The 22938-nt window shown below is 37.0% G+C and overlaps 1 long non-coding RNA gene across 1 annotated transcript in view; it reads left to right on the forward strand.

Moving 5' to 3' along the window:
- LOC146444790 (uncharacterized) overlaps window positions 1-21515 on the forward strand; it is an 86587-nt gene extending 65072 nt beyond the window's left edge. Inside the window, exons 2-3 of the long non-coding RNA XR_014852383.1 lie at window positions 18406-18537; window positions 20429-21515. This is a non-coding gene — a long non-coding RNA (uncharacterized LOC146444790). The remainder of the gene's footprint in view (window positions 1-18405; window positions 18538-20428) is intronic.
- Window positions 21516-22938: the final 1423 nt, after the last annotated feature.

Genomic DNA, 22938 nt, shown 5'->3' on the forward strand with positions numbered 1-22938 from the left:
AATCCCAGACTTCAGTTCCATGTTTGCCCACAGTTCTGGAGATGGCATGGGCCACAGACTATTCTTGATAGGCAGCATAGATGTGGGCATCATATTTTGAGGTGGACAGTTGAGCCATACGGACATGAGCCATGCCAGACCACTTTTCCTGAGGGCAGAGAACAGGCAGCAGTCCAAGAGACATTTGTTTAGTATGTGCACACAGTCTAGGTCTCCTGAATACCAAGTCAGTAAGAAGCTGGATCTTAACTTTAGCAGAAATATTTTGGATAAAAACAGTCTTCCAAAATAAAACCCCATATGTTTGCAAGAAAGCTGGGTCCAATGCTCTGCCAAGCAAGCTCTATGGGTCATGGTTATATATAGCTCACATACACAGTCCATAGGAAGCATGCAGCAAGTTTCAGGGCTAAATCTTTCCTGCAGTGGATCCTGCAGATATAGAATAACAGTTTCTCAGGCTCTACTGGCTTACATGTTGTGTAAGACAATAAAGCCATGTCAAGGTTATCTGCTTTCTTCTCATGGCTTTTTTTATGAACCATCAGTATTTTTCTATATGTTCTATTTATCTAACATTTGGTTTGTTTGCTGTTTCTAAACAGTATTTAGATTAACTTGTAGGGATAATTTGTCTCTAAATTTAGTCAGCTTCCTATCAAGAATTCCTCAAATGAAAAATTTGAGGTGTTTCTTCTGAGACAAACTATTATATATGAATATGTGTGTGGTATTTGCAATAACAGCAACAATAATATATATTATATATGTAATTTTGTGTTCTTTCCCAGTTAATTGCATTAATGACAACCAACTATCTGCATACTTGGTTTGTTTTCTCACTACTCTCTCTCATGATGCTGTCAAACAACATACATACCATGTGTGATTGCTGGAAAACAAAGTTAATTTGAAACATTGTTTGGTATCATTATTTGAATTTCAGATGTCACTTTCTTCTTACTTTTACCAGTTTGACTATAAATACCTCTTCAGCTGGATTTTTTCTGTTTTGCACCAGTGACTGCAAGGCAACCAGTCCCAAAACCTTTCTGTGATTGACACACAACTCTGTTTGTACCAGCAAGTTGCATGTGCATCCCAAGCACCACAGCCACTTGGTAAAGCTTCTGCTGATTTTCCTAGTCTCCAAAAACAGAGTGACCACATGCAAAAGACCCTCTGGGAAAGTCCCCTGCAGCACCCTCTGTTAGGGTATCGTGATTGGGAATTATTATATGCCAAAATCAACCCATGGAACATTTCAGGCACTTGGCAGTGTAGATGAACATCTACCAGTGTCTGGGAGCATTCCTGGGTACCATATAATATATTAATACAGACAAAGCCATTATGGTCTCTGGTTCTAATGCAAAATAGGAAATATGACTGAATGGCTCTGCTGCAAAATGCTAAATGGTTTTAAAAGTTTTGTCTTTATTGTCTCATCTTCCACTTCATATATGAACTATCCCAGACACTCGACTGTACCAGGATCACTAACATTCTTCTATACTCTTTTTTCAAAAAGTTTGTCTTAGAGACATTCTTAAAGAAAGTCAGCAAATCCCTTAATAAAAAATCCATCTATCAGTTGCTGTCACTTCCCTGACTTGAAGAGGAGTAAGAAAATTTTTCTAGTGCACACTGGCTGCATTCAAAATATTTTTTGAGACATTTTTTAATATAGTTGCATTTAGATGTCATCAACATTTACAGGACATGTCTTTTTGTTAGGTCAGCTATTGGATTTACTATTGTTGCTGTGAAACTTGGTTACATTATGTTCTCTTCCCTTGATGCTCTTCTCTGAAAATGTATAGTCGTTTATAAAAGATTTCCCAGGTTTCTTCTTACATTGTGGGGTTTTTTTTTAATTCACTTTTCTATGCTTTTCCAATTATATTTAATATTGGAAATCCTTGAGATGACACAAAAGATGAAATATAGAAGTTTTGTTATTGTATCTTTTTAAGAAGTTCTTGAGAACTTAGGCCAGGATTTCATGGCTCTAACAAGGTTTGCTATGTGTGTCCATTAAAAAATTTCTTCTTGCACTTTCTTACCCTGAATGGCAGAAGTCACACTTTGGTGTTGTGATTCTGGCATTGTGAATCATGCTGAATAAACTCTGCTGTGTGATGGCATAAAAGCACCTCAAAGGCTTATGTCAGACCAGCCACAACTTCCTTACTAATCTCATTTACTGCTGGTATTTTTTTCCCCCCTATCTGGGTACAGATTATACTCTGCTTATCTAGTAAAAACACAAAAATTACAGAAGTAAGTCACAGAGTGGCCAAAAATATGAACAGAGTCAACAGTGCCTGATAACTTGAAACCTCTGAGAAACCACTCTAGAATATCATATTGCCCAAGGCCAGGAGAAAACACAAATTCCCTGGGTGTTCATCGAGGGCATGTATGTAATGCACATCTTCATTCATTCTGTGTCTTATACTGAGAGCTGTCTCCCTTTTCCTTTGGGAGTCTCAGTTCTTCTTCATTTAACAGTGAAGCACTGATGAACAAGTACAAAATCTGGCTGGAAAAAGACTCTGGAAACAAAGCTCACATTGACCATATTAACTTTTTATAGCTTAATTCCATTGAAGACATCTTTAACAGGAAGAGCCACAGGTTAATAGAGAGAAGCAATGTCCTGATGTGTCTTATGAATTATTGACACAATAATAACAGAATTCACTTGATTTCTATTTAACTCTGAAATATGAGTGATTGCATTTTTTTGTTTTCAAATAACACCCAGTGATCTGATATATAAATAATACGTAAGTACAGATTAATTTATAAGTGATAAAATTTAAATTATGGAATAATTTTAACATTTTCTTTAAAGGAATGTAGTTTTTAGGGAAACCACAACATATGCTAACTGCCACAAACAAGGACAAAGTTTTTCTCTACAGACATTATAAATAATCTAAAGGATGGCTAGTTCCCAGTACTTAGGAAGTGGCATTTAGGAAAAAAGATAGGCTACTTCTATATTAAGCCTCCTTGAATGTATCCAAAAATGGTGGGTAACTTACAATTAGAAGATGAAATTACCCAAGTTAAAGACAAAGTTTGTCCTTAACCAATTTTATTTGGTTCAGATCATGTGTTTTGGAGGTAATTGCCAATCTATTGAATTCAACAGAAACACTTGGTTTAAATTGTGTAGGCAAATTCTTTTAAAAATTGTCATTACTGTAGCATATATGCTGGTTTTTACACATATATATATACTGGTTTCTCCTGAAAGCTGAAAACATTGAATTTTAAAGAATGTGTTTTAGGATCAATTCTTTGATTTCTCTGTACCTTGTTCAGATCAAATAGTTATGAATTCGTTTTTACTACTGGGTAACTTCAGCTCAGAATTTAAAACTGGACCAAGACTTTTTTTTGTGAAGGCTATGCAGGTCTGGGGCTCTTGCCTCTTGTCTGTCCAAACTTCCTCTTCTTCAAAGTGACTTCTGGTTCTCTCTTGAGGCTAGTAACTTGTTTTCCTTCATAAGGAAAGGTAGAGAAGGTGGTGCGTAATCCACAGCTGAGTCCTACACCTAGAGGGATGTTAACACTTGTAGGATGAGTATTATCCCAGACAGGAGAAGCTGGAGTGCCTCTCAACAAAGCACTTCAATATACTTGCTTCAATGACAGCTGATTACACATTCAATCTTTTTTAACTGATGGCAACTTGTGTGCCTTCGCCATTGTCAAGTACCTTTTACTAAACTCTCCTTCAAATAAGACGTGTATTCGTGGATTGCTGTTTTAAATCTAATGTGCAACCTGTACTTTGAAATGAAAAAGCAGATGCACTTTCTGTGAATCTAAGTCAGTGAGTAAAGTCTAAATCTTAAAGTGATACATATTAGTTTTTTTTTATTATTTCTTCACCGAGCTGCATTATCTTTCCAGTTCCCAAAATGCAGGAAAAGCCAAATATTTGGACATATCTGTGAGATCAAAGCAGGACAAAACTATGTACACCCAAAATTTGGACTTTACACTGTATGTAAGTATATAAATATTTATATTTTGTGAAATTCCTCCAAACTAATTTAATAAAGTTGCAGATTAATGGAATGGTTTGGGTTGGAAGGGACTTCAAAGATAATCTAATTCCAAACTGCTGCCATAGGCAGGGATACCGTCCACTAGAACAGGCTGCTAAAAGCCCCATCCAGCCTGGCCTTGAAAACTTTCAGGGATGGGCTATCTGCAGCTCCTCTGGGAAACCTGTGCCAGTGCCTCACTGCCTCATGGTGAAGAATGTCTAATCCAAGCATACTCACCCTAAGTGAGGTTCAAACCTACTCCGCCTTGTCCTATCACTACATTGCCTTGCCAAAAGTCCCTCTCCAGCTCTCCTCTAGGCCCCTTTTAGGTACTGGAAAGCCAACAGAAGGTGTTCCCAGAGCCTTCTCTTCTCCAGGCAGAACAACCCCAAGTCTTTCAGTTTGTGTCCATAGGAGAGGTGCTCTTCCTTTATCTACCAATGCCATGCTCCAGTTCTAGGCAGCCATCAAATTCTCCAAGCACAATTTGCCCTTTGTGAAGCCATGTTAGTGTCACAAATCATCTCCTTATATTCCATGCCCTTTAGCAATTCTACTCCTGTGCATGGCACAGTCTGCAGCCCAGGAAGTTTTCTGCCTTTCCTGGTTGAAAAGATTGTGCAATGTCTCTGAACAACCTCAGCCACTGCCCAAACACAACACAGGCCCTGTTTTCGTCTCAAACCCTAAATTACAAGTTCGAAGAGCATCTGTGTGCTGGTGGGAGTGTTGGCTAGTTTGCTTTACCAGCAGTTCATCAGTGTGATGTTCAGATCACTGACTTGAGTTGGCATCCACTTCATCATTCCTGAGGTTGCTCAAATCCACCTTTCCCAGGCAGATATCTCAGCTGCCAGGCTTGCCCTCAGCAAGATTGAGTCACAATCTTTTTATGTTTTTCATAAGTCAGCATTCCATCTAACAAATGTGGTAACTGGTTGCAGTAGATGAAGCCTCCTAAAAATGTTAACATTAAATAAAGGAAATCTCACTGAGTAATTTTTGCCCTAACAGTCATAATCCATGGAATAAGAAGAGATAATGTTAGAAAAGCTGTTTTAAGTGTTTATTAAACTGCTATGGTCATCTAGTCAGGCTGGCTCCCTTCTGCATTTTAAAGAAAAAAAAGGAAATACAACCACTAAGTAGTTTCTGCATGAATAAAGGTTTTCAGAACAGTAGTCTTACTTCAGAAGCTACGGCTCAGGCAAGTGTAAAGCACTGTCTCTGCTTAGTATAAAGAAACCTTCAGTTCAACAATCTTTGCATAAGTGTCATATAAAAAAAATAAAAAGCCTAAAATACTAAAAGATATATTTAAAAGATTTTTACAAGGCAGACTAATATATCATAGCAAGTCCTAGTACGTCAGTGTTAAAATATGCCAATTGATTATGCCATGTTATTTTTTGCTAGCTGAACCACTTAAAAGTGCAAAAAGTTTTCTCAGTACAGAAAGTCACAGTACATCTCAGACATCTAATCTACATGGAGGCTCTACAAAGCCTGAGATGAGTTCAGCTGGTCCGAGCATGGTGCTAATAATGCCAAGGCTGGGGGTTCAATCCCCTTATGAGCTGTTCACTTAACAGCTGGACTAGTGATCCTTGTGGGTCCCTTCAAATTCAGAATATTCTGTGATCATTAGCAGTTCTGTCATCTCCATGTATTTAAACTCTTGCTCCAGTGGACAAACTGGGCTGAGTAGAAATGGAAATGCATACTATATAATGAAGTGTGTAAAATACAATGTAGTGAAGTGATACATAGGAAACAAGCTGGCAAGTTTTGTTTGTTGCTCATGTTTGAACTAGTTCTAACTTTTGTCTCACGGCTGTTGGGAGCTCTTTTTATTTTTGTCACTGCTTCACATAAAATCCAGCTCCTCATTCAGAATGCTAAATGAAGAATCTACCATTTGAAAAACTTCTCTCTATATGGAATACATTTTTTCACTATTCCATAATTATGTCCTATTCTTAACAACTGTGCCACTGCAGCACTCATAGTCAGGATTTTCTGCATTTTCCTCAGAGGAAGAAAAATTGAAGACTTCTGTGGCACATGGAGTGTCTACCCACAGTCAAAGGGAATGTATCTACTTGCAATCTAGAAATGCAAGGGCTATACTGATGGTAAAAGGTTTATCCTGCATATTCAGTATTTGGAATAAAATATGAAACAGAGATTTTTCCATAATTAGGGCAATTGACCGAAGCAAATATTAATATGTTTTTCTCCAAATATTGGAGATATTTCAAGGGAAATATTTTTGAAGATTGATAAGCTGATTTAATGCATGGAGAGACCTGTCTTGACATTAATTTATAGCAATGATTCAGAATTTCATCAGACTATCTTTCAGAGACCATGTTGAAGGTGATTAAAAACAAGGAAATATCTTTTTCTGGCATCTACACTACTGTGAGTTTGCCAAAACCACACATATAAGCCCTTGAATTTGTTTCCTTTTGAACAGAGAGCGCAGAAAAGATTAAATTCATAGGAAAGAAAAGGTCATTAATCACATTTTGACTTATTACTGTGGCAATCACCAATGTTTTAGCAGACAAAAGCCTGCAATCACAGTTTTGTAGCGTGGATTTTGTACTATGACTAAATCGGTGAATAAATCGTGTAACCTAGAGAGATTTGCTTTAAAAAGTAGAAAGTTTTGCTCAGTTTTTAATTCAAGTTTCAGCTAAGTTTTTATATAAATTTATTATAAAAATTTATTTAATTTTTACTACTTGGGAATGTCCTCACAGGAAAGTTTTCATTAAAATTTGAGTGGAATTTGCAATATTTTGATTGCTTTCTTACTCTGTCAGTAAAATTGCTCTTGCCAATATTGTTTCAAAGGCCTTTACCTTTTCTCCAGCAATGAATATGAGCTGTTGCTTTTTTCAGATCTGTGCTGTTGTTCTGTAGCTGTTGCTGAGCTGTACTCATTTGTGCAAATAGACACATTGACTTCATTGCAGGTCATTTATAATCTCTATAAAGTAAATATATGCAAGTCAGAGTTGCATAAACAGTCCTTCCAGTTACTGGAGTCCACTGAAGCATTGGAAGAGCAAACCAGGGTGGCTGCAGCCTTTACCCTGAGACTGTTTCTGTGCAGTGACAGCAAATGAGGCACAGGCATTGCTCACTGACTCTGGAGCCAGACAGCGTGGATTTGCTCCTCTCAATAAAGAAGACTAGGTAGTCCCATCCAAAGCCTTTGGAGATAGGGTTGGGGAGGCTGGGTAAGACAGAGGGAGTGAAAACAAGTCCATCCTTGGAGAAACTGCTTATGAATCTTCTAAACTTAGGAGTGAGTGAACCTTCCTCTGAACCACACCGAAGCAAGATACAGAGGAGCAAGCTAAGAGTTAGAGTTATCTGAGGCATGGGGTTTGAGTCTTTCCCTGCCTCTCTTTGGTTTGAAGAGGGAGTTTACCTTCAGAAGCAGCAAAGCCATGTGCCTCAGATTACTGTGCTACTGATCCTTTCCTAAGAAAACAGAAAAATTACAAAGGATACAGAAGCAATCCAAATTAAAAAAAAAAAAATACAAGAACAGAAAGAGTTTTCATAAAGAGTCATAAGAGTTTCCACCATGATTTGGGAAACTGAGTGACATCATTTAGGAAAAGAAAGAAAGGCATTGCATCACAAACCTGTGCAAGATAACGTGCTCACTGAACCCTAAAACTGGGTGAAATGATATTAGAATGAAGATGCTCCCTGAAAATAAAGATGTAAAAGCAAACAAAGAAACAAAGCTTAACACATCAACAGTTTTAACTGTGAAGTGATTAAATCTGTAAGAGGTGAAGACCCTTGGCTTTATTTCTGAAAGCAGTTTTATATTTCCAATGGCACATTGATAAAATTGGATCATTATCAAAAGAATTACAAAGACATCTGCCTTTTATTTAGTCCAGCACGCAAAATATCTTCATCTACAAAAGTACCAGTTCATTTAATGAATTTTTTTTGTTATTTATTTCTAACTGTTAAAGATGTAAACAAGCTCTTCTGCTAATTTGGCAACATTTTGCTGTTCAAGAGATTGTTTCATCACTGTGCATCATGTCTCTGTAAACAAAAAGATGTCTCAAAGCCCAACATTTGTTTTTGATGTCTATACAAAATAATAGCGTAAATCAGTTTAAATGTTCTAAATAAATAATTATTTCAAGCAACCAATAAGTATTAAGGCATTAAGTACTAAAATTGCTGAAGTAGTTGTTTCTCTACCCATGACAGACTCAAATATGCCAGCATCTTAGAATAAAGAGCTGTACTGATCATAGAAACCCTGCTCTTGGCCTTTTCAGAGGAGTGAACAGAGTATTGGTTTACAAACTTTCTGGAGTGAATGTAGTCTGATTTAATAGGCTGCAATGGGAAAAACAAGCTTGAAAGCAGCGCAGATGAGAAACAGCACAACAAACTTCAGGGAGGCAATTGCAGGAAAATGGCATCTGTCCAAGCCACAGGACTCAGCTGTTCTGCTGGCCGGGAACAAGATGATGAAAAAGATACCCTGCAGCTCTTCCTAGGAGAGGAGTCAGCCAACGAATGGCTCATGTGCAAGGGAGGGAAACCTGGCAAAGGACAGCACCACCACCAAAGAAAGCTCTTTGGCCAGAGGTACTATCTCCTTTTAATAAAGAAAAAGCAATAAATGGGAATTTATGTATGCAAGCAAATTATAACTTAGCATTAATTACTAACAGCAAAAAATGCTATTTGAAAGAGAAACTCTGAAATGAGATACTGGAAACTTCTTGAAGACCTCAAGAACTGCAAAGATGAAAAGCACAAAATCAATAGATAAAATGCATTCTTGTTGCCTTACTTGTTTTAAGAACCAGCCTAAATCAAAACACAGGAGAACATGATGCAGAAATCCAAGACACTACCATCTGAAATTGGATGCATTGGATTTTTTTTCTCAAAATAGTCTTCAAAACAATTAATAAAACTGTCTTTCAATAGAAATTGTGCCCTGAAAACAATTTTGAAAGTAATTTTTATCCTATTGAATTAGAAGAATGAACCCCAAAGTGGTTACAGAAATTTTTCTTTTATCTAATTAACTTTTTAAATTTATTTTTCTGGTCAAAGGCATGCATTAACTCAGGATGAAGAATAAACATAGCAAAATATAAATGTTCAGGAACAAGGATACAATTCTCAAAAATTCAAGAGATCATGCTGCTGTTCTTGCTTCCTTTCACTGGTAGCACAGTATATTATCCTTTTTGCTGAGACTGGAGACCCATTTACAACTTTTTCTGCTCTCTTGAAGGAAGCTTGAAAGTATTTTATGATGTCAGCTCTCTGTGAGTACAATTCTTTATTGAAAATATCTAAAAAGATTAAACCACAGACTATGCACAAAAGTTTATTTGATCTTAAGTGTTTTATTTTTTTGTTTGTTTTGTTGCCACAGAATCACAGAATATTCTGATTTGGAAGGTTTGAGGCTAACTTGAATTCTTTTTTAATTCTTCCAACAACTGAAATAAAGATACATATAGAGATATATATGGATAAATTCCTTTAGAGAACAATGCTCAGAAATTCTCTGTTTGGTGGAGTCTTTCCATTGTCAGCAACTGCTGTTGGATGATAGCAGCTTCTCTTTTGGTTTAAGGATTTAAAGGCTTGAAAACGGTATCTATAGCAAACCGATTTTTTAAAAATTAATCTTAATATTTCATTGGGACCTGCAGAAGCTGGTAAGAACAATTTCACAGGGGAATAGCAGTGATACCTCAATAAGTTATGCGGAAAATTAATTTTATAGAAATTTTTTAATCGTGTTGGAATGTGCATGTACCATCTGGCTCAACATATCAAGTCTGGGAGAACAGGGTGTGTGATATTGCTATCACTAAAACTCCATGCATACAGAGAAAAAGCTCATATTTACATAAATTAATGTATTTTCTGACCAAACTACATGGCTCAATGATTTTCCTCTGTAGAGGTGTCCTCAGTGGATATTGCATGTTTTGGAGAGATACCACTGACTGATGGCTTCCTGGTTCATTTGCAGTGTTAATTACATGAACATCGTATCTCTCTCCAAGATGGATAGGAAGTTGTTGACAGCAAGCCCTTTTTCAGAGATGGAACACCAGTTCCCCACAGAAATGTTTTTTCCTTCTGCAATGCATTTACTAATTTACTGAACCCTAAAACTGGGTGAAATTGTATTAGAATGAAGACGTTCCCTGAAAATAAAGATGTAAAAGTAAACAAAGAAACAAAGCTTGGCATTAGCGTCTAATGCTTTTGATAATTGCACTGAAAAGGTTTCACAACAAAATGAAAAAAAAAGGCAAAAATCAAACAGGACTTTATGTGCTCTTTGTTATTGTTTCTCAGTTTTTATGGTTTGTCTTGCAATCATAAAAATTACTTAGAAATAAAAGCTTAATGCAAACAACAACAGCAACAACAAAAGAAACAACATACTCTCAGGCTAACAAAACAACTGATTTTTCTCAGCAGGATCAGGTTTAAACGAGTGACAATACAACAAAACAAAGAATTTATCAGCATGATCAACCACCTTTGAGCAGATGTCCAAAATGTTTTAATTGCAGTTAAATGGGTTGTAGTGATGAGCTGCTTAGGCAATTCCTCCAAGGTCCCATTCCAGCCATATTTTCTATGACCTCTAGAAGGTCATAGCAAGAATTTAACAAAGTTCTGCACAGTCTGTGTCAAAATAATTTTATTTTACTGTGTTTTCGAGATGTTCAGATACTGTGCAGTGATGAAAAAAACCACTGTGACATATGCAACATCCCACATTTTTCTCTTGAACAGAACAATCTCCGAAGTAGAGCCCGAAATCCATTTCTCACCCACCTGAGTGTTAATTCAGTTTCTCCCTTTCCTGTTCACTTTGTAGTGTTTCTAGTACTGACAGGGGATCAAAAGTACTTCTATTATCAGTGTCCATCAGCTGGGTGAAGACATGGAGCAGGGCTCACCTTGGCTCAGCACGGACTCTGTGCATCAGAACTTTTAGCAAGGGGAACAGTCACTATCACCTACAACTCTTTGATCCTGGGGGCAGAAGGGTAGGGAGATGCTTTACAAAAAGTTAGATAGATGGCATGCTATATTCTAGTCACGACCTCACTAAATTTAAGAAAAGATCAATCCTTGCCTTCAATGTTTTGCATAAGCAATGATGAAAGCTGCAATTTGTGCAGCAAACAAAACCAGTAAAGCCACATGGTTAAAGCTGGAGTACAATAAATAATGAGCTGTGGAGATCAGAGCACATGGATGAGAGTTTTGTAGGCAACTTGGCAAAGAGGATTTTTATGAGAATAGTAGGAGAACAGATTTGTCCCTTCCAAGTATATCCAGGTAGTAAGCCAAAATTTTTCAAGTTTTAAATTAAAAAGGACTCTGCTTCACTTCAGCCAAGCTATTTCAGCAAGCTCTCTACACATTATCAGTTCTACAGCTGTGATGTCAGACAACCCTTGCTAGTGTAAATTTGCAAGAGAAAGGTTTTCATGTGGTCAAACAGAATTCAAACCTCAGTGAAACTGAAGGGAGCAAAAGTTTCCTTGTCATGTCACCTGGTAGTTCTTAGCTAGCATGGGATGCCTGATAGAGCATAATCTTTGTGTTTTCATGGAATGCTGCAGGGTACTGTTACATGATTTTTCAAAAATCAGTGGTTGGAAATATGTGTGTTTTACATATTAGTATTACAGAAGTGCCTGCATGAAACGTGTACAAGGAAATGAATGGAGTAAACAGTGTGGTATTTATTCTACTACCCTGTATGAAAGGTTAATTCTACAATAAAGACATGTTGGAGACTTGTGCTCTAATATTGTCAAAGACAGATATAATTGTAAAAAAACTCATTTTGTAAAGCAAGCTACATCTGATGCGCAAAGTCACTGCCTCTGGTACAAATTGTAGTTTCACAATGTTGCAGTAGGGTGCTTTAATTCAATTAAGCCAAAAAATATACTTTTCACCCCCTCAATTCATCTAGGACCTTTGACATCCTTTGCAACACCAAAGTTGTGTGTCCCCTTCACCTCTGCCTGGGTGCATACTCTTGTACTCAGTCACATACATACACATTACACATACATAGTAGGTTTGTGCTCAAGGGCTGGTGAAAGGCAGAAGTTCCAATCCCATGCATTTTTTCACCTCTCAATGTTACTTTTTTTCATCATCTAAGAGTTCCTTCTGCTTTTTCTAGTGCACATTTTCCCAGAGATTCAGTGCCAGTTTGCTTCAGATACAGGAGCTTTATTTCTCCTGTGGGTACTTAAAAGCTATTTGAGAGCATTTCTGTCTGGTGGTATTATGACATTACCAGCAAACTCATTGATACAGTTGATTTATTAACTTTGTGCACTCTCTTTCCTCTTAAAAGTGTTTCAGTTTCCTATCTATTCACAATCAAAAGGGGCTGTTTATGATAGTTTTTCAAATGAACATCAGGGAAATCTTGGTTTTATTCCTCTAAATGAGAATAAATTAGTAAAAAATACCCAAATAAACAACTATTTTCACTGTATAATATAGTTCCAAAGCTACAAACTGAAACAGGAACAATCTTCTTACAGAAAATGATAGAATTAAAGATTTTTTTGTTCTTTCAGATCATCTGATATGAAAATTTTCAACAGAAACTGGTTTTATGAGTGAACAGTCTGTTACCACATAGATGTTAAAGAAACAGAATTTACAGACAATCTTTTTAATAAAAAAAATCAGTGGATTGTGGCTAATTATGCGATGATTTTTAGATGTCCCACATCTGAATGAACTTTTGATTATCTCTTTTGTCTCTGAAATCACTACAAATGCCTTAGTAGTTGATAATATATTCCTTTATTTTTATCAACAGGAGTTCCTCCATGTCTCTCCTGAAATAATACCTTGTGACTCCTTGGTGAGCTGCAGCAGATACTTTTTCAGGCCTTTTAGCAAATTAGAGGGATCATGAGATCTTTCTTTCTACCGAGTAAATAGTGCAACACCACTAACAGAGCAGTTGATCATGTCTAAATACCAGAAATATTTGATTACAGTGCTCAAAATTCAGAGATAGTAGATATGTCCCTTGGACCTCTAAAATGGATATATATTGCCATGATTTTCTCAAGCCTGTAATATCTTTTTAAAAGATACTCTTAAATGCCTAAATTCTACTCTCAAAAAAGCAGGTACCCAATACATATTCAACATTAGCAGTTCTGATTTCTACATAGGTTTCTGTTTGTTTCCTTCCAGGCATTGAATCTACATGGTTTCTTAGAGGAAGAAATACATGAACAATGTTGATAAAACACTTATAATGTTCTTACTGTGCCTTAAGTCATATCTTGTTCCTGCTTTGCCGATAATTTTACTAATCTCTTCGCTTTTCTGAAAGAATAAAATAGCCTTCCTGGAAAACCTAAAACTAAAATGTATGGGAATAAAGTGATACATTTTTTTAAAGCTGTTGAGGAATGAAGATGTTTCCAACCTTTTTTTTCTTCTTTTTTAGCATCAGATTGGTTTGCCACTGTCTTTGTACAGTCTTCTTCATTTCCTCAGTTCAAGGATGTATTTCAGAGGGCTCAGAGAGGAATGGAGACCACAGCTCTGCTATTTATGAAACTTGGGGCACAATAGGAAAGTCTTGTCTACCTAGGGAGCCCTAAGAATAGGGCAGAGCATATCTGATTACTCCAGAGTAGCAATTTATGGTTTTAAGGCATTATTAATCCCATTTAGCCTATCTCTAAGTTTGTTTCTTTTTTATATTGTCCTGTTTTAATTATTTTTTTGGCAGTAGGAAAAGTGAGTATGCTCATGCTGTACAGTAAGTGTAGCAATCTGTCTACAGAAGTTCTGTCAGTCCATGCTGGACTGAGAAAAAGTGTGGTATGGTCTGCACTTAATTAGGGTGAAAAACAAGTTGACAGCTTGCTCAGAATCCCAAGTGCTGAGAATTTTTCATTCAGAGAACAGAATACAGTGTGCCACTTGTAAATGCAAGTAATTTTGTGTACTAACTTTGTCCTTTATAATTTGGATGCACTCCAGAGATTTTAGACACCTTTAAAACATATATTCATCTGAGTTACTTCTGACTGAATGTTTGCCCAAATCACCAGTTACATGCACAGTGCAATTCAACCACAGGCAGCACTTCCCAGGTGCTCAGCCTTCTTTTCTTTGCCACTCTATTTCTGGTTGAGAGGAAACAGGGCTTTGAATGAGTTTAGCTTGCCACCCTTGCTCTGAATTATGTTTAGTTGTTTCTCTCAATGCCCAGCTTTGTGGTGAACATTTTTGTACTGAAGGCTTTTCAGATAGTGCTCTGAATGCAGCTGAAATTCACCCGTGGCTGGGGAGCACAGTGTCTTTTCCTACAAACTGACTTGTGCAATACTGATTTAATTAGAAATAGGTATAATGGCATTTTAGGCATAGACTTATTTGTGCCATGTAGGCCACCTCTAGTATTGTGAGCAAATAACTGGGAAATACTGGTTTGCTCTGTGGCAGAAAAAGTTGACTTCAGACAGAAATATTCAAAATTATACACCTTTACAATCCATCCATTTTTGGGAGCCCAATAGAAGAAAGACCCTAACTCAAGGGAGCTCAACAAGGGACCATGATGGTTAAGGGCTGGAGCATTTGTTCTACAAGGAGAGGATGAAGGAGCTGGGCTCATTCGTCCTCAAGAAAAGTGATTTGGGGGACTTAGGAGCCCTCCAGTACCTTTCTGAGAAGATGAAGGCAGGCACTCTGCACTGAAGCAAGGGACAACAAGAGGCAGTGTGCACAAGCTCACTGAGTTGATGTTCAGAATACACTACATCAAGCTGAGAAGCTTTTTCTGCCTCGTGGAGTTGGTCAGCCAGAGAGGCTGTGCAGTCTCCAGACATGCCCAGAAATCAGTCATACAAAACCACTGAGCAGCTCGATCTGATCACAGATGAAAGTTGCATTAGCAACCTCCTAAGGTCCCTTTCAGCCTGAGTTATTCTATAATCCTGCAGTCAGTGAATAGGCACTTAATTGCTCTCACCAGCTCTCTTTATTAAGCAAACAGGTTTCATGTGGACTGAAAAACAAGCCACGTGCTCAGGTATGTAAATACAGTTTTCAGAAAGGCCTGTAATGGTAGGTTCTTCTGAAAACTTTCTACTTTTATTTCTAGGTGCCTTACCTTCCTAAAAAAAAAAAAAAAAAGCCCAGACATTAGACCTCAGATTTTGCAAGTCACACGTTGCTGAAGAAATTAACTGCCATGGGATTTGTTATTTCTTTTTTTCACTGAACTCTGGAGTTCTAGGTAATATGACAGAATGCTGTGAATATGACTAGGGACTAATTTAATGGTTACACTAGAGTTCTGTGGAAATGTTTGGAAATGTGTGGCTTTTTTTTCCACTTGAACTCTTTACCAGGCCAGTGCAGTGACACTCCAGAAGCCACTTGTCATGAAGAGTCTTGATGATGGCACTTCCTGCCCCAGTGACACCACTGGCATGTCTACACTATAAGTGCCTAATAAAACAATTCCTCTGGTGCAAGCACACACATTTCTGAGCTGACGGCAGAGGTGGAGAGGAAACTGTACCTGAGCACTTCCTAAGGGAGGTCATGTGCTTTTAAATTCAGGTAAAGATGCTCTTCTGAAGACCTTTTCACACCACTGGCTCCACTAAATTGCCTTCAGAAATATTGTTTTACTAAGGAACTAATATTTAGGCATTGGCTGGATGCCTACATGAGACAGAAAGAATATATTTGAGCTACAGCTCTCATTAAATTCAGATGACAACTAACAAAAACTGATACTCAGTAATAGAGACCTTTTCTGTTATTTTTGTCAGTGGAGGCAGTAAGTGCTTTAACCAGGAGTTTTCTTCTCTGTATTTTCATCAAATCTAATCTGCACTTTAGAGAAATCCAATTATTAAGGCTCTGATCATCAACTTTTAAAAAACGGAGACTGAGAAAAGAGACTGTACTGATCAGCCCTTAGTATGGGAATGAGAGAAGCCAATAAAGTTATTTCTCTGCATGGGGAAGGTGGCATAATCCAATTGTCAAAACTGGGATTTGATTAAGAGAGAAAATCTGTCATTTCACTTTAGGTAGACTTTTATTCCATTTTGCTTAAAGATCTCTGTGAAAGGACACCTCACCTTTTAATTATTTACTTTAAGGTCTTCTTGATTCACATTTAATGGAAACACATAGCTCTTAAAAAATAAATGAACTCTTTATCAGAGATTATAATGAGGCCATCTCCATGGTAATTAATTTCAGAGAATGGCATTCACCTGGCATATACTATAATTATGCTTTGATATTGAAGCTGATCTGGGCAACTAACTGAAATGAATTCATAAAATATGTTTCATTAAAGCTAAGCAGGCTATGATTGTTACAATAATTATAATGATTATTATTGTTATTACATGGATCTCAAATTCTTTTTTTAAAAAACCTTTTTCTGGGAGCAAATACTCAGTTCGGTTTCACATTAAATGTTCTTAAGACCATACTGATGTCAGAGTTATTTCCCTTTGTTTTTCAAATTAGAATATGAATCAAAGAAGATCCTTTCTAGTTGACTACTCTGTGTATTTTTAAAACCTGATCAGATATTAATTTATAGCAGCAATATATAAGGCAGTAACCATAATTATGCTAGTTTATCAGATAGCAGATTTATGATATCTCATCTCCACATTGATAGCATAGGCCTAAGATGTTTTTGTTTGCTGTTTCATTTTCTAAAACCAAAACTAAGCATCTCTTCAGACAAATATATCCTTTGTTTCATTGATCCTATTTTTTTCCAAAACCTGCTCTAAAGAAGTGTAATGGACTTTATCTGTTCCTCAGGATTTTATCCTGCATTGATTGCATGCAGTTTCTGTTGATACCTTTGAATTCATAAAGTTGGTCATAGACCTAATTTCTGTCTCCAAATTCTTTACCCTTTCAGCAGTTCTGAATACTGCTCCTTTTTCTGACGCACTGAAAAACAAACAGACAAGCCTTGTAGTTCTTGCCTTGCTCTTAGTCTAAGTCACTATTTCCAAACACACACACACACACACACTGTTAATTACATTATTATACTTTATATATGCACAAATATAAAACCACTTATATCACACCAGTGTATATAGTTGCATTTAGAAAATTATTTAGAAGTCCGTGTGCATATGCACAGGGCAAACTGGGGATGACATGGATAATATTTGACAATGCTAAGACATTTATTTATGAAATGTAAACTAAAGACATAAATTTATAAAAAGCAATTTTCTTTGCAATTAAAATGAAAATCTGGAAAGACAATGATTTAGACAATTTGGTAAACTAGATCAGTGTTTCAAGCAGGTTTGCTCAGGATTTTCATCAGATACCTCTTTCCCAAAACATGACTGCATACACTTATGGGAAAAGCCAATGCCAATGGAAAGCTGTGCAAGTCATGTTTTGTTAAATCATATTTCAGAACTTTTAATGTGTGTTTCACTCACTACTCTTCCAGAAAAACTGAAAAATGAAATTACTACTGGAATGGTTCTTCATTTCCAAACAAGAGTTGCACAAAAATGTGTTTAAACAAACCAAGGCCTGGGTTATGACTTCATTATGACCATTATGATTTCCTCTAATCAACTATAAAATCCATTACAGCAATGTTTTAGACTTTTATTTATAATACAATTCTGGATCTTTTCAGAAGAAAGCTAAACTAACCATATTTTTTTCTTTTAGGAAAACAGGGTCCATTATTGCTGCAATGTTGCATTTATTTTTACTGATTTTGCACGGTGAGGCAGAAGAATAGTGTTAGCCAGAAAGAAACAATGTTAGCTGTAATGTCATTTCCATTCTCTCTGCAGGTATGTGTATGCTTTGGAAAAACTAGTTTTTGAAATTCTTAGTGCTCTGACAGCCCATAAAGCAAACAAGAACAAGATGAGAGTGGAACTGATTATATTCCAAACATTTGATAAAAAATGGAAATTGCAGATAATTCCTGTACAGCTACAATATGGGTAACTTTTATAACCTATTCATATTCTTTCTACAGCAATGCTGTTTTCCCCATCATATAGTAGCAACTGGAAAACAAGCTTACTCCTTCTATAATTGCCTTCATACATTTTCATTGCTTTTATCACAGAAACTGCACTTCTGTAATAAAATAAAACCAACCATGAGCTGCTACATGTTGTAAATATTCTACTCTTATCTTGCTACTCTATTTATGGTACCTTATTCCTTTCTGTTTCTTATCTAGATCTGTATGATGAAATCTCTGTTAAATGTAAATTGGTGATTGCCTGAAAAGCACATAAGAAAAAGGACATTTTGCACCATAATAAGAGGCTGTTTACCAGCTGTTCACTGTCAGAGAAAAAGAACATTTCCAGTAAGTACCAGGGAGGTCTGTCTTGGTGTGGTATTATTGAATAGTTTTGTTAATGACTTTGACCTCTCATTAGAACTGATTTGTAAAATTTATGGATGGCTTCCTGCCTCACAAATAATGAAAGACAGGATGAAAATTCGAAAGTCTGTGCTAAATTAGACAGATGGTTTGATATCAACAAGCATAAAGTAGTGCAGACGATGGCAAAGTGTTTCATTTAAGAACAGAGAAATGGAATACATAAAGGCAAAATTGGGACTCATTGTCTCAGCAACATTACTGCAGTAAAGGGTCTGGGAATAATAATTGCCACAAATTGAGTAAGAGTCAGAAATATAATGCTGCTGCAAAAAGCAAAAACAAAAGCCACCAAAAAAAGGCATATGTCAGTCCAGGATATAATAACGGTGACATAAAGTGCATGATGGAGTAATTTCCATTCATATGTACCTGGCAGCAGAGAGGCTTTATGCAGAGCACTGTGTGCACCTCTGGGCACCCTGCTTTGGCAGATGGGTTCACATGTTGCAGAAGGGCAACAACAGGAGGGAAATCAGGTTAGGCAGCCATCCAAAGGGTGGAAGTTAGGAAAGGGAAAAAATAAGAAAGAAAACCAGTATAGTTTGGAAAAGATAAAGCTAATGGAGGATAAAACGCGGAAAGTGTTGCATTGTTCTCAATGTACAGCAAATGTGAAACAAGAAATAGTTGCTAGAATTTACCTCAGTGAATGTGCAGATTTGATGTGGGGAAAATCTCAACTGAGAAATGAGTTAGACATTACAGCAGGCAAGCAAGGGATATAAGAATGAGGAATATTTTTTAAAACATAGATTTGTGATGTAGGCTCATGCAATGCCTTTGGCCTCAAAGTAAGTGATTTCATGAGGTCACCTCTGACTGTGCCTTCCCTCTCTGAAGGAAATTCAGTGTCCCCCAGAGGAAGAAAGTAATTTTGACCTCACTGTACTGCTGAGAAAAAAAATAGCACCTAAACAAGCAATTCTGGCCTTTGGGTCTCTGGAATGTTTAGATAAGGAGATTGCAAATAGGAATCCAATAAGAAGAACAGAGTTGCCTCTTTGTACAAATATGCTGAGTCCTCATTTAAATGAAATAATGAGATAACCCAATAAGATGGGTATATACTTCCTGTAACAACTAAATTAGAAATTCCAATGAAAATCGAAATAAATAGTTCCTGGATTGGTGAGAGAGCAGTTGTGCTTAAGAAGTTCAACTGTGTGTCTCATTAAAAAGGGAACTTAAAGGCAGCCTGATTACACAGCACATGTACCTCCATGCCAAAATGTATGGGTGTGAAATTAGAACAAGTCTCAGCCCTGGACCATTCTTCTAGAGGCTTTTTTATCCCATCTGTACAGAAAGATAATATGGTCATGAGGCCAATCAGAGCAGAAGGTAAACTCTGAATTACTCCCATGAGGGTCTTCTCCCTGGAGACAGAGCCCAGAGAGAGACTACCTCCCTGGGATACACTGACTGCCATCCTGAATGCCTGCCTTATTTAGCAGCTGACAGCTGAAAGCAAGAGCCAGAATTTCAAACAATGACAGTGATTAAGCTTGGGGAGTTTCTGTAAAGGAAGTGGCATATCTCCTGCTATTTTTAAATCAAAGCTAGATGTCTCCATGAAAGGTTTGCATTAGTCAAATTCAAGGCATGATTCAATGAAAAGAAAGTTACTGGTCTCTCTAAAGGAATCAGTGTCTGAAATGGAAGGGGTTATGATTTAAGAGGGTGATTTAGGCTTGAATAGGAGCAAGGCTTGGTTTATATGAGCAGTAAGAAACGTGTTATAGTGTGTATAATATTCAAAAATAAGGTAATTTCAGACTCCTCTTTGACTTACTTTTTTGTTTCTTTCTAGGTCTAAAGGAGAAAAAATATATTTCTGTTGATAAGGTGAATTATTTGTGGTTCTAAATAGAACTATACTGCTGTCAGAAGCCCTGATGGGACCTGATGAGAACAGTCCATGACATTTTGCCTCCTTGGCCTCTCTTTGTCTTCCTTTATTGAATTGTCTCGATTTGCATTTTCCTTATTTCTATTCTTACACCCACTAAAGAATTAAAACTTTGAAAGGGATTCAGTATTGTAACAGCATGTTCTGCGACAGTCCAAAATTAGGTTTTTCAGACTCTTAGGGGGAAAAAAAAAAGCGCCCAGTAATCTATAAGATATGCCTTATTTCTCTTTCCCTCTTTTCTGTTAAAAAATTCCTGCCCTGCCTTGGGGATTGCAAGGATAACACTGCAGAACTTTCACACAAAATCACACAAACACATGGTTCACATGCAGATACCTTAGATCATAATGTTAAGGTGTATTTGTTGCAGTCCTGCAGCTAAATGCCTGCTCTATGTTACAAGATAAAATAGCTGCAATCAGAAGGTAGGTGCAGATTAGATATTAGGAGGAACTTTTTTACCGTGAGGGCAGTGAGGCACAGGAGCAGGTTGCTCAGAGAAGTTGCAGATGCCCAATCCCTGGAAATGTTCAAGGCCAGGCTGCATGGGGCTTGGAGAAACCTGATCTAGTGGAAGGTGTCCCTGCCCATGGCAGAGACCTGGAACCAGATGATCTCTGAGGACCTTTCCAAGCCAAACCATTCTGTGAGTTTATGAATACCACAGTCTGTATTTTGTGGCGTAAAAGAGCTTGGTATAATTCTGGGAAATGGAGTTGAACAGAGCCTTCTTTTCTTAAATCAAACTGACAGAACTTGTGAGAGGAATGTGTTGAAGACAGTGCTAGAAATATCATGATGTGAAAAGATAAGGAAATGGGGGGAAAGTGAATTATCAGTTGTCAGCAAAATTTATGTTCTCTAAAAGAAAATGCATTGTCCAGAACTTCTTCCTTGGTTGGAAATTCATGTAAGGGGAAAAAGAATCTAAATTCACAGAAATGTAATGGAAATATAGCCAAATTTTAATTTTTTGATTTTTGTGTAAATGGTCAGAATATGCTTTTAGTGTCGAATGATAGATATGCTTTCTTTAGTGGTACTATATTGTTCCTTGTGGTAATTAAAATAAAGAAGATGGTCCAACTATATCAGACGTCTTCCAGTCTGCATAAATATATACGCAAAAATCTAAGATTTGGCAGAAAAAGAGTAGATAGACTGATGAAGGGTTACACAGCAGCAAGGAAACAAGGTCCAGCTCTGATGTAGCAGAATGCAAAAATTGGAGCCCTGTGGCTCAGAAGGGGCAGTAACAATCTCTGGGAGGAAGAAAGGTAAAATTACAGACATTATCATTTTGAGGAAATTCACAGAATCACAGAATACTCTAAGTTGGAAGGGACCCATCAAGATCGTCAAGTCCAACTCCTGACCTGCACAAGACACGCCAAGAGTCACACCATGTGCCTCTGAGAGCATTGTCCAAATGCTTCTTGAGCTCTCTCAGGCTGGCACTGTGACCACTTCCCTGTGGAGCCTGTGCCAGTGCCCAGCCACCCTCTGGGAGAAGAAAAGTCCCTATATGGAAAGAAAAAATGAGAAGGCAGAAGAAGGGAGGGATGGAAACATAAGTTCTGTCCCAATGACAGAGAATTAAAAAGGAGGGCTTTTTTAGGGGTCAGAATAAATTATGTATATTCTGAAAGAATATTATGACATTTGCAGTTTTCAAAGTTTTTACTGGTATTCATTCAAGTTAGAAGAGATTTGGGTTTAGCTCATGCCTCCACAAATTGAGAACAATGCTATCAAAGTTAATGAAAATGCACAGGTATAAATCATCCCATGTTTGGGACATTTGAGTTAAAATCCAAATATAAAATTATCTGTATTTCAACAGAGATAAGATTAGAGAAGAAAAGTGTCAAATTATGTCATCAGTGCTTTCTTCTGCTGCAGCCAAAATCTGTGATTAAACAAACACTAGACGAAAATATATTTTGTACTCTGGAATTATTACTTTTCCCTGCCAAAGGTATTTTATTCATAGATTTTGTGTTCTTTGCTGTCAAATATAGTCATTGTCATAGACTATCATCTTCAAAATTATGAATTAGTTTCTTATTATTCTTATTTTCTAATATTAAGTTTAAAGTAGACTTTATATCTTACTGAAGAATATTCCATCACGAATGTGTATTCACTTGTTTGTTTTCTCCTTCTGAGAAACCAGGATATCTTTTTATTTTCTCTGGTGAAAGGTCAGAGTATGTGTGCCTAGTGTGGAGGTAGAAGAATAACTCCCAGTATCCTCTGTTGCTTCATCTGCTCTTCACGGGAGCTGAATGAATTTGAAGATGAAGGCAAAAGGAGGGAGAGTGGCCAACTGTGGACTGGTTCTTGCTGGGGCTAACTTCCACCAAGACTAGAAGAAAGTCTGATGGAGAGTGGCTGTTACTTTTGGG

Source organism: Lichenostomus cassidix, chromosome 1 (assembly GCF_008360975.1).
Source record: "Lichenostomus cassidix isolate B80296 chromosome 1, HeHo_3.0, whole genome shotgun sequence".
In the NCBI taxonomy this organism is placed as follows: domain Eukaryota; kingdom Metazoa; phylum Chordata; class Aves; order Passeriformes; family Meliphagidae; genus Lichenostomus; species Lichenostomus cassidix.